A 12,369-nucleotide genomic window follows, 5' to 3' on the forward strand; every position below is an offset into this window, starting at 1 on the left:
TGTGTCGGAAGGTCTAAGCTCGCTGGAAATCATAACCTTGTCTTGTTCTGAGGTATAAAAAGAATGCTTTCTAAATGGTGTGTTGGAAGTGTCTTGGTGGGAGTGGAGGTGAAATTTCGATTTACAAGTAATAAAGGCACTTGATAAACGTCCACTCAGTGTTGATATTGTGTCCATGAGTCTTAACAGAGGAATACTCGACAGATTGATGGGAGGGAGAGAAGAGAGTATGTCTAGGGTGGGTGGGATCCTTGATAATGTTGTCTGCTTTACTGAGACAGTGAGAAGCATAGACAGAGTCCAGGGAGGGGAGGCTGGTTTCTGTGATGTGCTGAGCTGTGTTCAGAACTCTCTGCAGTTTCTTGCAGTCATGAGCAGAGCAATCACCATACCAATCAGGATTGGATGCTTTTTATGGTGCTTTGATAAAAATTAGTGAGGATTAAAGGTGATATTAATTTTATTTATTTATTTATTTGGAAATTCAGCGCAAGATAGGCCCTTCCAGCCTTTTAAGCTGTGCAGCCTATCAACCCCAACTTAACCTTAGCCTAATCACAGGTCAATTTGCAATGAACAATTAACCTGCTCCTACTTCTCCAAGAAGACCACAACCTTGTCATAGGACTTGGAAGCTTGTGTGTCTCAATGACCCAGAGACCGATGTTGGCTGGAGTCAGGGCCTTGTGCTTTGGCTCTTGGTAGGGTCACCCATGCTAAACAGGTCAAAGGGTAGAGGCCAAACTAAGAGTGGTCCTCTGGCCCTCCAGGTTTGCGGATTTAGTTCAGAATTAACAACCCTGACTGATAAAAGAAATTGTTACAGAAACAGCAATGAAGAATCCTTCCATATCTGTGTGCAACAGTATTCCTGAATCTCCACATGAAATTTGCATGACTAACTGTCATGAAAACTGAGAGGAAGCTACTGGCACAATGAAGGAAGCTCTGAACACTGCCAAGACCAAGTCCAAAATTGGTTTAGAATATACAAACCATGTACAACACTGGCAAGCTAGCACAAATAACTGCAGAAATGCACTGTGACACCCAACATATACTGGGTGTCAGTGAAAGCAGATGAATAGGGTCTGGCAGACTAAAGGCAGCAACAGGTGAAACTCAGGAAGGAAAGATGATCATGATGGAGTAGCTGTCATTTTTGAAGAAAGGCATTGAGAAGTGCTTGCTGGAGTGGAAACCAGTCAACAGTAGGCCGGTGAGAGTCAGGCTGAAAGGAAAGCAAGTGCACACGACTGTGATCCAGTGCTATGCTCCAACCAATGATCATGACATTGAAGAAAAGGACGTCTACTATAAACAACTGCAATCAGAAGATTTAACCTAATAACCAGTACTTCTACGGACTGTGGGAGGAAGCTGGAGCGCCTGAGGAAACCCACTCATTCCACGGGGATGACGTACAAATTGCCTACAGAAGACACTGGGAATGAACTCCACACTCCGACGCCCCGAGCTGGAGTAACATCACGTTAATTGCTATGCTACCATCATGCACAATATACCGTGGTATCATTGTGGTTATACCAGACTCCTCAGAATATGAAACTTTCAACCTTCTAAACCTCAGTAACCATTGATAGAAAATGCTATCTGATTTGAATTAGCACTTTCTCCTGTGGGACTGGATATGTTCCCCCTATGTGTTCATTGTAAATAATCAATTATGTTAATTTAACTTTACAGTTCTTTGTGTGTGTGTATGTATATGTGTGTGTGCGTGCGTGTGTGTGTGTATGTGTGTGTGTGTGTGTGTGTGTGTATGTGTGTGTTTGTTTGCTTACTTACTTATAGTGAAATGAGGGGGTCTGTTGTGGTACGCTCAGGTTAATTTGCACAACCGGGACAATCTGAAGAAGTCTCTGAAGAGCATAATGACACAGCAATGGTTCTCTGAGAGAACCTCTTAACCAAGCAGAGGTCTCCAGTTTGGAGTATAGGGGAGTTTCGTCCAGTTAAACGGAGGAAGAGCTTCTAAACAGAACATTTTCAGTATAATATCTTCCTCACATCTGACCTGTGACTAACTTATTCAAATGTTTAGTGTTTGTTTCGGAATCATTCTGCCTATTTAGTGACAACATGCTTTGTTGAGTCTTTCTACAGCAGCTGCCTTTCTTCCCCTCAGGCACCTCTCACCTCTAATGGTTTGAGACTGCTCTCCATAATTTACTCGACTGGAAAGAAAATACTGATGTGCTGTAAACTCCTGCATGAATACACTTGAGGTAAAACATCACAAAATCAATTGCTAACACACTTGTCAACCTGGATCTGGGCCATTTCTTGGCTCTAACTACCCATATACAGGACCAATAGAAGGCATCTTATAAGCCTTCAACAACGAGTGGCCCCAGGTGGTTTACTGTTGAAGTCTTTCCCTGGGAATATCTAAACAAACTAGGCAGGAGTTGAAGCTTTAAACCCACTCTTTTCCAAGATTTGTGACAGCTTTCAAATGCCTCTGACATTCAGAACCATTAATTGCCATCAATAATTTAAAGGCAGATACTGGGAAATTTTCAACAAGATCATTACACCTGTGTGGATAAATATGTGCCTTTGATATTATACGAAACATAGCCAAAGCCCAGGATGAGCCAGGAAAATCACAGTTTCTGAGGGCTAGCTCTGTGGACTTCAAGACTAACAATCCACAACCCTACAAGAAGTCCAAGTATGTCCTTTGGAGGCCACTGTGAGAGCGAAAAGGCAATTCTATGTGATGTTAGGGACGCGATCGGATGTATGATAGCTATAACAAGGTTTGTATGTCATTATTTCCTATAAGGCAAAACCTAACAGCATAAATGGCGGTGATGTTTCACTCCCTAATGAACTCAATCACTATTATGCATGTTTTTAAAAGGAGAATAAAACTACACTTGTGTAAATCCCCACAGCATCTAGTGACCTTGTGATCTCTATTTCAGAAGCTGAAGTCAGAACAATCTTAAAGAGGGTGAACTTATTCCTTAAAGAGGGTGAACTCATGCCTTAAAGAGCATCAGGCCCCCCTGCTGTACCTGGCAGGATACGGTAAACCTGTGCCAATCAATGGTTAGCCTTTTCACAGACATCTACAACCTCCCACTGCTACAGTCAGGGGTTCCCACCTGCTTCAGAATGCCATCAATCATACCAGTGCCCAGGAAGAGCAAGGTGAGCTGCCTTAATGATTATTGCCTGGTAGAACTCGTATCACAGTAATGAAGTGCTTGCAGAGGTTGGTCGTGGCTAAACATTAACTCCTGCCTGAGCAAGGACCTGGACCTGATGCAGTTTGCCTACTGCTAAAACAGGTCTACAGTGGATACAATCTGACTGGCTCTCCACTCAGCTTTGGAGCACTTGAACACAAACTATACATATATCAAGCAGCTGCATTCAACACCATCATCCCCTCACTACTGTTCAAAGAGGTTCAAAACCTGGTCCTCTATAGCCACCATCTGCAAGCAGATTCTTGACTTCCTCATTAGGAGCCTACAATTAGTGCAGATGGGTAATAACTCCTCCTCACTGACAATAACCACAGGTGCACTTCAGGGATGTACATAGAACAGTACAGCACAGAAACACGCCTTTCAGCCTACAATGTTATGCCAAACCAGCCAAAAAACAAATCAAAATCACCCAAACACTAATCCCTCCTACCTACACAATGTTCATATCCCTCCATCTTCCTCACGTTTGTGTGCTTATCTAAATGTCTCTTAAAGGCCTCTAATGTACTTGCCTCTACCATCATACCGGACAGTACATTCCAGGCATCCACCAGCCTCTGGGTAAATAACCTACTCCTCACATCCTCTTTTAACCCACCCACTCTCACCTTCAATGCATGCACTTGGTATAGACATTTCAACCCTGGGAATCTGATACTCCCTGTCTGCTCTATGCCTCTCATAATCTTATAAACCTCATCAGATCTCTCCTCAGCCTTTGCTAATCCAACAAAAAAACAACCCATATTTATCCAGCCTCTCATAATAGCACATGCCCTCTAAACCAGGCAGCATCCTGGTAAACCTCTTTTCCACCTCTCCAAAGCCTCAACATCCTTCTTATACTGGGAAAACCAGAATTGTATGTAATATTCCAGATGTGGTAGAACCAGAGCTTTATAAAGTTGCAATATAACCTCAACTTTTGTATCAACGCCTTGACTAATGAAAGCAAGCATTATATAAGCCTTCTTAACCACCCTATTGACCTGTGTAACCACTTTCAAGGAACTATGAACTTGGATCCCAAGATCTCTCTGCTCAGTAACAGTGTTAGGGACCTTGCCCTTAGCAGTGTACTGTCTCCTTGCATTGCCTTACCAAGGGGCAACATCTCACATTTATCTGGGTTAAACTCCATCTGCCATTCCTCTGCCCATATCTGTAACTGATGTATATAGCACTCTATTCTTTGCCAGCTGCATTGTATGTTTAGCCCAATCCTGTACTCTCTCTATACTCACAACAATGTGGCTAGGCACAGTTCAAACACCATCTATAAATTCACCAGTGACACCATTGTTGTTAGCAGACCCTTAGACTGCGACAAGGATGCATGGAAAAGTCAGATTGATTAGCTGATTGGGTAGTGCCACAGCAGCAACATTGGCTTCAATGTCAGAAAAGACAAGGAATTGACTGTGGACCTCAGGAAGGGGAAGTCAGATGAACACACATTAGTCTTCATTGAGGCCCCGGCAGTGGAAAGGGTGAGCAGCTTCAATTTGCTGGGTGTCAACATCTTGGAAGGTCTATCCTGGGCCCAGCACATTGATTCAATCATGACAAAGCAATACCAGTGGATTCATTTCATTAGGAGCTTCAGAAGATTTGGTATGTCACTAAAGATACTAACAGGTTTCTACAAATGTCCAGTGGAGAACATTCTGATTGGTTGCATCACTGCCTGGTATGAAGGATCAATATGCAGGATTGAAGGAAGCTGCAGAGGGTTGTAAATCAACCATCTCCACCTCAAGCATTCCCTACCATTGAACACATCTTTACAAGGTGGTGCCTCAAGAAGGCAGCGTCCATTACTAAGGACCCTTGTGGAACTTGCAGTAAGGCAACATTCAGGCAAGGATAACTGCGATGGTGCGTAGTCAAGCCAAGACAAGTGAGACCACCAGAACTACATAAGCTTACCGCAGACAGATAGGTGAGAAGAACTGTGGAAGTGTGTAATCAACCTAGAAGAACCTAGCTTCCCTTTACACAGTAGCGGGTGGTGGAAATGGGTGAGATAAGAATAATGGAAAGATGTGAAATACACCCAACAACTAAAATACCATCAGTTGTCAGATAGAAGTTTTGATTGACTTTTAACACCATTATTGTGAATGGCTGTTGATCTGCAGGTAAGGAATTCAAATAAATACAATTTACTATATTATGGCCAATATCCATAACTGATAGGCCAATTCTATATAAAAAAATTGCATTTTATTCTCCTGGCTTTTGAACAGCGTGGGTGACAGTGGATATGCTGTTCTCCTTGCTCACAAGTAAGATAAATTTATGTTTGAATTGTAAGAGTGTGTGTGTGCGTTTTTGACCCAGTTATTTTAATTATTTTATTTGATTTTATTATCAACGACAACCGTTGAGACAACAGTTACTTGGAGGTTCTACCGAGATGACTAACCCTTAGCTTTGTTATACAGGAGAAAGCCTTGGTAGCTGATCAGTCTTAAATCCCAGGCTGCTCATATTTGAGCAAGGGGCTGGGTCTGCTGCTGGAACGCAGATTTCCTCCTGTGTGGAGTCGTCAAGGTATTCCAGCACCTTAGTCAATCAACATAGGAAAGTTGCAGAGTTAAAAAAAGGTTGCTGTTGTCTGTGGTCCCGCACAGAGTTGCCATTGTCTGGGTTGTGTCCCACATGAAGTTGCCTTGGTTTGGAATGGGCCCTACTCAAGGCACAGGAAAAGTCAGTAAATGTGTGTTTAAAAAAATGGAATTCTGAAATGCGTGTGTGTGTCTTTGCGCACCGTGTTTGTGTGCCTGTGAATGGTAGTGTGAAAGACTCCTGTGGTGGACCTCTAAAACCTCTAAAGGACAGTTTGTACCAAAAAGCTTAAAGTATGTTGAGAAGTACATTCTATGGATGGAATGGACTAAATGAGTGTCTGCAGGTGTTAGAGAATGGAAAATGTGTGAATACCATAGGGTGGCTTGTGATTGTTCAATGTAGGTGTGAAATGCAAAATGGTTAGAAGGATCCTCTAAAAAAGCAGAGAAAATGAGCAAAGGTTACAGAAGGACACAGAGAAAGATAATCATGTCTACCTCAGTGTTTGAAAAGAATCAATTTGCACCAGAATCTAATGATGAACTAGTTGTTGTACCACTGCCTTCCCCAGACACAGTTTTGAGGCCCATGCCAAGTGGTGTCTCTTCAGCAGTGCCCTGCCATAGGCGGTGGTTCCCAATAGCACTGCAGGAGATGGGAAACCGAAGGGTGGAGAGGGGACTGAGCAAAATAGAGATTTAAATGTACCTTGAACTGATTCAGTAGGACCTCTGAGAACATACAGATGTTTCCCTCACCCTATAGATTGGTTTAAAATATACAAAGTCATACAAAAGACAATGACATTAATAAATATGTATTGCACGTGTAAAAATGTTTTCAAAGGTATCCCAGATTAACTCTAGAAGCAGGGATGCCAGTCTTAATAAATGTTAATATAAATAAGGTGCAACCTAGGTTAAAGGAAAACATATACTGTTGCTTGTGTGCAATGAGAAGAGTTAATTAAAATTGCTAGTGGTTAACAATATTAACAAAAACAGTTACAACATCAAAAGATTAAAGTTATTAAGGGGAACGGGGCACTACTAGTATGAGACTTCCTCGACTGTTCCTCTATAGCCTCTAAACAATATTGTATGTTGGTTTAACAGTATTTCAATAGTTGCCCTATAGAATTTAAATGCTATTTTAACTTACAGCTTTGTTTTATATTTAACCAAAATGACAGTGGCCAAATTTTGGCAAATTACTATGTTACCTGATTAACTTCTGCTGAATATTCACCTCTAAACTTTGGTTTTCACATTACCTGCTTCATACACATATGGTTCGTGTGACCCACTTGTGAATGGTAATTTTTGTTTTGAACAGCATAGTTGTCCAGATAATACTATTTTAAATGTATGGGCTTTACAGTTCTTTGATCCAATAAACATGGAAATGGGATGGTGGTGGACATGGGGATGTCTGAGAGGGGAATGTTTTTGTTTGTACTACATACAGCCTAGCCACTGATACCCTCAGGCCAAGATAACTCCACCTCCACCATCACCAGCACCATAGACTACACAGTTTTAATAAACCATTTTCAAACTGTACTTAAGAATTTGTACCATTTAAATTCTGCCCATTGTAAAATGGCACCTGATGTAAGCTCACTTGTAGTTTTTCTTTTGCGGCTTTTCCTGATCTGATACTCAGAGAAAACATTAGTGGAAAATCCTAGTGGAAGTGCGGTGTATGCACCTCATGTAGCAGCTGAGGGAGCACAGCTAACTTCCTTCCTGTTCTACTCAAACAGCTGAACCTTCTTGCCTTAGCAAGAGCCTGCATCCTTGCAGCTGGCATGTAGTAAACATTTAATCTTGTTATGCCAGTGAATAATTATGAAAACTGTATGGTTTTACTGTGCCCATGGTCTGTTCTTCCTCAAATTATGGTATTGCTTTGCACTGCTGTAACTATATGTTATAATTATGTGGTTCTGTCAGTGTTAGTTTTTGGTCTGTCCTGTTTTCTGTGATATCACTCCGCAGAAACATTGTAACATTTCTTAATGCATGAATGCATTTCTAAATGACAATAAAAGAGGACTGCGTGTTCTCATAATCTAGTCTAACCTCTTTGGAACTCTGATAAAATATGATGAATTAACTATGAACCTTTCTTTGTTTTTAAATTACTGCAATTGCTGATATCAACAACACAGCTCATACTAACGGGAAGGATGAAATAACTAGAGGGAATAAGCGAGCTGACTCCTTTGCTAAGGCAGCAATAGCAGATCATTGTGACCACGTGGTATTCCAGTGCAACTAGGCTGCCAATACTTTCCAAATTCATTGATGAGCTAGTACAATTACAGTGAGACACATCAGAGGCTGAAAGGACTTTATAGACTTACGCACAATGTGCAAGACTGCTAAGTATGATAAGTATAATAGAAAATAAGAGATGCTCAACATAGCAGGAAATGTAGCAGCAGCTGTATGATTTGCCAGAGGCATAATTCTGAAAGACACTGGCTGTATCTGCCGCTGCTGGGCCCTCCCCCAGGAGGCTAATTGTACATCTCCAAAGAAACTTTATGCTGTTACCTAAATGCATAGATTGTGATTATGCACTTGTTATTTTGTTTGTTATCTCCATGAGTAAGAACATATCCAATTTAGAGAAATGATGTCATAACTCTGATAACTTTTTACAATGAGAATTTATTCCTAGGTATGGGATCCCTAAGAAATTCTCAACTGATAACAGCCCTCACTTTATGGGTAAAGCTATGAGTTAATGAGAGCTTTGTAGTGTTAGCATCATTTCATCTCCCCTTACCACCCTCAATTCTGTGGGCACCTGAAAGACAAAATGGGGTTAGCTGAACTGTGTGGTGAGACCAAGATAAAGTGACCAGAGACGCTTCCACTGGCCTTCATGACAATGAGCTGTGCTCCAAATGCGTAACAGGCCCACTTCCACACTGAGGTAGTTTTGGGATGTCCCATGCACTTGCCATTTGTCTCTCGCATTTCAATTGAACAGGTGGACATCCATATTATGAATGAAAGCATGTTGCAGTGTTGTATAAAACTAACAGAAGCCTTTATAAGTTCCCAGTAACAGGTTCTTGAAACCCAGAAGACTGTGCTGACTGCAGAGTGTTAGAATTACCAGCCAGGAGATTAGGTGCAAGTGAGAGCAAAGAACTGAGGAAAGAACTTTGTGGAGCCTCGCTGCAAAGGTCCATTCCAAATTTTGCTGACCACGTATACCACTTTAAATGTCCAAGAAAAAACAATGTGGATACGTGCCTCATTGATTAAGGCAGTGGTGCTTCCTGACCGGGTACAGGTGGTCTGAAGAATGTTGATGATAAACACTTATGGACCGAAATCCATAAGAGGAGAAGATGGCGGCGTGACACAGCTTGCAGCGGCCACTCCGGTGGTGATGTCTGTCATTTGTCAAGTAGGGTGCCGTGCACAATCCTGATTTGATGGAGACGGACTTGAGAGCACAGAGGAACATCTGGAGAAAATTCTGGAATGCCTGCTTCGCTGCTGCTGCTACTGTGTGGTCCAGAATCTCTGGAGAAGAAGGCCCCGAGTCCTCAGCTTTGCTTGTTGTTCAGTGGCTAGGGTGGGGTCAAAGTGCTCGGCAGAGGATGGTGCTCGGAGAGGCTGTGTCGGAGGGGCTAGTCAGAGGCTCAAAGTTTTTGGATGGACTCAGAGTCGGCTGTGGTCGGGTGCTTCCAATGCATCGCCAGTTGTTGACGCTTGGAGGTTCATGCCAGGGAGAATTTCTCCCTGCTACCATCTGAGTGAGATGATAAATCAATTGGGGACTTTGTGACATTTTTTTTTACCGTGCCCATGGTCTGCTCTTTATCAAATTACGGTATTGCTTTGCATTGTTGTAACTATATGTTATAATTATGTGGTTTTGTCAGTTTTAGTCTTGGTTTGTCCTGTTTTTTTTGTGATATCATTCTGGAGGAACATCATATCATTTTTTAATGTATGCATTTCTAAATGACAATAAACAAGGACTGAGTGTTCTCATAATCTAATCTAATCTAATCTAATCTAAATCTTGATGTTTGTGATTTGCCACCTTAAGTAATCACAATGCTTTGGAAGTTTTGGGTAATCTGGGTATCTATTTTTTGCCTAAATACAGAATTATCTCACAACACTCATACTCCCAACACTTTACTTCACCTTGGTTATGATTATGCGTTGCATAATAACCAGTCAGGTTGTTGGTGTGTTTTAGTGAGGGACGACACATTCTGAAGATGTATTGCCACTGCAGCCAATATCCCCTGAATTGTAGTGAGCTTGATTCTGTGTTTTACTTTGATAACAAAACTAGAATTATAGTGAGATCACGGGACTGTACTGCCCATAAGAACGACTCTTACCAATGCAAAATGTTTTGAGGGTCAGTATCAACCTACTTACAAACGTTACATGACTCCTTACTCCAAAGTTACTTCATGGGGTTAGGGGTGAAGTACGTTATTGTTACCATCAAGGGACGAGACTAGACCTGGGGAACAGTAGATTCAATGTCTATACTACTGGTGACCTTCTGAATCCAACTAACGGTACTTCTTGCATATGTGGCCAACATGCCTATCAATAGCTGCCAGAGGTACCCCTTCTAAAATTGGATCTTTGTACTGAACCAAAGCCATGGACAGGTTGTTGTTACCTGGCGTACATAGTACCATTAGATGCATCACTTGCCAACCTCTTTCTACTTCTTTCTGTGTGGGTCTGCCATTGAAGGACTATGGAGATAGAGTCTTCCTGAATTGTAGCGTTCCTCTTCTGGGAACCTGACTGGCTCACAAAAGCATTAAAATGCTTTTAGAGTTGCTGGAGAAAGTGGCTAATGATACAACCTTAGCGCTACATGATACAAGCCAGGGTATCCATGTCATTATGGCCAAAATGCTAGCAATCCACACTGTGAACCTTCAAAATTGATTAGCTTTAGACTTTCTGTTGTATTAGAAAGGTGGTACTTTAGTCATTATTGGCCAGGAGTGTTGCACGTGCGTCTCTGATACCAATAGCCACCTCTCCCTGATGAAACTGTCTTGAAGTTTCAGAGACTTTGTGCTATTGAAATTCTATAAGATTTATGTTGCTCTCCACAGGCCAAAGAGGAGGGAGAGTGGAAGTTGTGGTAAGTCAAGGATTAAAGATAACATACAGGCAAGGATGACTGTGGCAGTGTGTAGTCAAACCCAGACGAAGAAGATCGCCTGACCCAAAATTGCTCACTGTAGGTATATATGTGAGAAGGACTGTGGCAGTGTGTAATCAACCTAGAAGAACCAGTATGATTCATCATCAGTGGTCAGCTTGAAGTTTCCATTGACTTTTAACACCGTTGTTGTGAATGGCAATTGATCTTGCAAGTCAGGACTTCAGGCATTTACCAAGTGCTCAATATCCATAACTGATAAGCCAATTCTGTATAAAAATAGCAGTTTCCTGGCCTGACTATTGTGTGGGTGACAGGGGCCATGCTGTTCTCCTTGTGCACAAGTAAAATAAATTACGTTTGAGTCGTAAGAATGTGTGTGCCCTGGGCCCAGTTATTTTAGTTATTTCAGTTTATTATTGGTGATGGCAGTTGTGACCACACTCCCACTATCTGGAATATGCTCTCTTCTTATTTCTACCGTCTGGGTGGAGGTACAGGAGCCTGGCAACCCATACTTAACATATTAGAAAGAAGTTCTTCCCTCTGCCATCAGATTTACAAATGGTCCATGAACACAACCTCACTATTCCTCTTTTGCACTACTTATTTGCAACTTAAAGTATTTCTTGTCTTGCACGGTACTGCTACTACAAAACAACGAATTTCACAATATATATCAGTGATAATAACTTTGATTCTAATTTGATAATTCTATTATTGAATGTTAAAAAATAAAACTCAGAAATAAAGTAAGTAACAAATCAATAACAACAAAACTTTGCCATCCTAATCTCTAGGCTGGTGCACACATTCAAATGTAGAACATTTCTGATGCTTCACCAAGTCTTTCAGGAGAAGTTCATCAAGACTAGACTCTGTATATGGAGCCTCAGGATGGAATGGACAGACAGAATGATGGTATCTCTCTCCCAGTATACCCTGGATGTACTACTGATCCAATATAATATGAGGAATGACTTCAGCACTTCTTAGACCATTGAATTTCACTGTGCATACATATTAATTTCCCATTATTCTAAAGTATTCAAAATGTAAATCACAACAAACAAATAAATTGGAATATGAACATAGGACAGGGATGGATATTTCAATGTAGAGTTGATTTGGCTGTTTCATTAGATCAGGTTTCAAAGACAAATCTCAAGTTTGTATACTGTAAACATACTTTAGAATAAACGTACTTTGGAACCTGATCATGACTGATGATGACCTTAATGCTATCCGCTTGAGCCTACTTTATACTTAGTATACTGGCTTAACAAAATCAATTACAGTTTTGAAGTTTTCAGTTGACTTGTCTTTATTAATCTCGATTTTCACAGGATTTTGTGTAAGAAGATGTTCT

General features: G+C 41.2%; 1 protein-coding gene across 1 annotated transcript in view; it reads right to left on the reverse strand.

Annotated features, from left to right (window-relative positions):
- Nucleotides 1-12,369, reverse strand: part of LOC140197951 (low-density lipoprotein receptor-related protein 1-like) — a 2,495,129-nt gene that overhangs the window by 1,480,182 nt on the left and 1,002,578 nt on the right. The window lies entirely within an intron of this gene.

Source organism: Mobula birostris, chromosome 5 (genome assembly GCF_030028105.1).
Source record: "Mobula birostris isolate sMobBir1 chromosome 5, sMobBir1.hap1, whole genome shotgun sequence".
NCBI lineage: Eukaryota > Metazoa > Chordata > Chondrichthyes > Myliobatiformes > Myliobatidae > Mobula > Mobula birostris.